This window comes from Malus sylvestris, chromosome 15, assembly GCF_916048215.2.
Source record: "Malus sylvestris chromosome 15, drMalSylv7.2, whole genome shotgun sequence".
Lineage (NCBI taxonomy): Eukaryota > Viridiplantae > Streptophyta > Magnoliopsida > Rosales > Rosaceae > Malus > Malus sylvestris.
This window is the reverse complement of record NC_062274.1, coordinates 30131073-30135286: the sequence shown is the minus strand read 5'-3', so window position 1 is coordinate 30135286 and position 4214 is coordinate 30131073.

Here is a 4214-nt window from a genome sequence, read left to right as displayed (position 1 = left end):
ATTTTGTTAGAAAATTTGCCATCTCAAATGTTGTAGATGTAGTTCATATGAGCATGAATATTGGAGCTAAAATTTGGTGCCATGTTTTTGGGAAAATTCGGCCAAATCCAAAGGGTGGATTTTTGGGTTCATGTTTGACTTGTTAAAAGTGTTTTCAAGTAACTTTTGGAACCCCTATGTACCCTAGTTTGGTTATATGTTATTTCCCTTAAGTTTGAGTGTTTTTGGGATGTCTTTGGATGAAAAATGTTCATGAAGCTTTTATGGGTTTTTCATGAATGTTCTTCATTGTTCTTGACATTTTAGCCAAGAACAAAAAGTTTGGTGTTTTGATTCAAAGTTTGGATTTATTTCATAAAGTCTTTGTTTTGTGCTTTATCAAATGTTTTAATGTGATTGAAATTTTGAAAGGTGATAGAAATGGTGATGGGTGTGTAAGAAGTACTTCTCTTACACACACACCACTTGCATGGCTTTGACTTTGTTGAAAAATTTCAAAATTTTGCATTCCTCACTCTCTCTAAAACCGGCCACCCTACTAGTGGGGTGCTTTTGGGGCTTTTATGTAATTACATAAAGTTTTGGTACTTTTGTGTATTTGCACTTTGGCCCAAAAGTTTACGTTTTTACGTAAAGGCCCAAAATCATTAAAGGACAAATTGTTTTGTTCCTTTAATGAAGTTTTTAAATTTGTTGAAATTTTTGGGTTCTAGTTGTAATTACATGAAGTAGTGGACTTTTGTGTTTTTACAAAATGAGCTCAAAAGTTTAAGTTTTGCAACATAGCCCAAAAGGTTGAGGTTATTGCATTTTGGCCCAAGTTAGGTTGAGAACAAAATGGTTTTGTCTCATTAAATGAGAATTGGATTTTCATTTCATTTAGCTCCATTTAAATCAATTCTATGGATACAAAAACCAATGACAATGTTGCATTCAAAGTTTAATTAGTTAAAGCGTTAATTAATTAAAGGGTGATTATGAACCTAAGCCTATTATAATTGAGCTATGTGAAAGGCCGTTTCAAATTTGTTTGAACCATGGGAATGTGTAAATTAGATTTTGGTTGTAATTTGATATGATCAAATGTTGTAAAAGAGCATAAGCTCTTCTTTACTTTAAAGTAATTTGTTTTGTTCAAATGTTGTAAAAGAGCATAAGCTCTTCTTTACTTTGAAGTACTCATTTTCTTGTTTTATTTGATATGCGTGAAATTGGAGTAGTTGGGTCCAACGCCCAATAGGAGAAAAATGCCTTAATATGATTAAACGCGTAACTAAAATCAATCACCATCCCTAGACCGAGATTCAACACAAGGCTCGTGTTGGATCTAATTAAAAGGTTCATAGTCATCCTAAGGCCCTAAGGCAACTATATAGTCCATCAAATGAATGCAAACCTTATGTTAGTAGTACCATATACTCTTGCTTTAAAAACCGTTTTACAAGCTTAGTGGGAGTATTATATACTACTAAATCAATCACATGGACCAATAGTTGTAATAGGACCAAAATTGTTTTAATAAGATTAAAATGAATGTTTATATATGATGAGACCTAAAAACCCTCAACCAAACCATTATTAAGTTGATAAGCGAGAGATGCTTTAAACATCTCTTCGTAGGCCTTCCACCATGGTGGGCTTCAATCATTTGTGACTCATACACCGTATTCGTCCAGTTCTGGGGTATGCAAAGTATGTGCTTACATTCAGGAGAAGCCTATAAACATATGATGAAGTGAAGGTAGGCAACGAGTATGGTCAATATGATATTCTTCTGAGGCCATTCTTGAACCCCTACTTGAACTAGCATGGTGGGAATGACTTAACTAAGTGCAATGGTGCCAATATGATATTCTTCTGAGGCATCATTTTCTAGAGGCCAAATTAGATGGGTAATTACAAAAGTTGTAAATGGCTAAAGCGTTATCCTCTCATCATTATTGTTGCTAGCCAATATGATATTCTTCTGAGGTGGGCTTGGTAATGGTGAGTCTCCCATACCCTACTTAGAGCTTCATCCAAAACTCTCGAATTCCAATGAGGGATATGGAATTTGCCAAAAATAGTGGGTGGTGCTATTTGATTTAAAGACCCGAATCAAATGGCTTAAAATCAATCAATTTATATTCGTTATGTATTTGTTTACCAATATATTTGCAAACGCTATCCAAAACTTGACTAAGAAAAGCCGAATGCTTTAGTTTCCGGACTTGGTTCCACAATCCCAAAGATTGTCTTAAATGGATTGTATATGCACCTAAGTAGTCTCATCCTCACAATCTTCCTATTGATAATGTATTATTGGAAGAACATGTTAGATAAGTCTATCATGAAGAGGACAACACAAACAACCAATGCTTATTCCTTCGTTATATGAACAAGGGAACTTACGAAGATTAGCATAAAGACAAGGACACTTTTAGTGTTGTTAGTTCTTCACTTACAAATCGTTGTATGAAGAATTAAGAGTTGCTTTGAACAACCCTTAGTCAATGCAAACACTAGTGCTTGTTTCTTTGTTAAATGAACAAAGAACTTGAGAAGAAAGCACAAGGGCATGGACACTTTATGTGCCATGATTCTTCACTTACAAATTGTTGTATGAAGAAATGAGAGTTGCCTTGAACAACTCTTGAAAGTTTGTAATTATGTTTAGAACATAATGGTTGGTTGACAAAAATAGTCCATCAACATGGACTTATGATGACTTTGAATCATTGAGTGTTGAAGTGTTAAACCACTTCTAGAGACGGAAACTAGGCAAGGACTTCACCTTTGTGTCCCTATCCAAATGGTTCACTAAGTTTATTGTAAACTATATAGTGAACAATAACCACACACTCTCCAAATCGTTGGATGTGTATAACACAATTGAAATAAGTTTCAAGAGAGATATTGGGAGTTTAGGGACCATGACTATTGTAGTCAAAGGAGAAGTCAAATGAAGAAAAGGAAATAACTCCAAGGGAACAAACTTTCTTTATGAAAGGATGGACATTGGAAGGGGTATTTGCAGGAAATGTCTTGCAAGTGTCAAGAACACACCTTTTGAAGGTGTTGTAAATTGTTCTTGAATAGTTCAAAACAGTTGGTTCTTCTACTTGAATGCTTGATTCCGTATTAGTAACTATGTTTTACAATCATTGTAAAAGTGTGGCTAATAGGAAGTAGAAGATTAATGAGTGAAGAGAAAGTACTTCACATTCAGAAAGTGAATCAAATGTAGATCTCTGCGAAAGCAGATGGTACTTACTTCCTCATATGAACTACCAAAGAAATTGGAAAAACTAAAGATTGTCTTTACATTCCAATTGAATAAAGGAACTTAATTCCGTATGTTAAATGGATAAATGTTTTGTTTGACGAAACATTGTTCTTTATTAATGAATGATTAGATTATTGTAATCTAATTAATTATCTCTATAGTAGAGATGATATGGTAGTGTTAACTGTTTAGAAAATAACGATGCTTAAAACCCAAAAGGTTGTAAGGTAGTGACTAATCCCAACTGAGTTGTGATACCTCTAAAACATAAATTACGAGTTGGTCATAGATGGATGCTTTGGATCGTTAGATCCGGATCCAATACCTTCTTATTAAAATTGTATGGAGGCGAAATGTTCGAATCTTTATTTTTTTGGAAAGAAGAAAGAATCACAAAGTTGTTGAGGTTAATTCACTTAGATGTTAGTGGCACTTGTCCACAACATAATACTACTCATGTTATATGACATTCACCGAAGATCGCTCTCGGTTGGACTATCATTTATTTTGAATAAACACAAGTCCGAATACTTTGCAAAAGGTTTCAAAGAATTCAAGAAATGTAAGTTGATGAGTAAGACGTCTAAAGTATTTACCTCCTTAGATTTGATCCAAGATAAGGTAACACTTTAGAACAGTTTCCTTGAAAGATATCAAGGAAAGAAGCATCATATGATAATGGATTTCTCCATTAAGAGAAGAACGAACTCGAATAAGATTTAGTTCGTTGGATGTTATCAATTACCCAAATATATAGGATATATACTTCTAAGACAATATGATTGTCAATTAGAAGATCTTCCAAAATTTTCATGACTCCATAGGATGTAGTTGGAAAGAAAGACAAATCTTAATCATGTTAAGATTAGGGGTTGTGTGCTAATAAGCAATATTTGTTTGAGAATTATCTTATGGATATCCTTAAATTAACCTTTGGATATCACTTCTA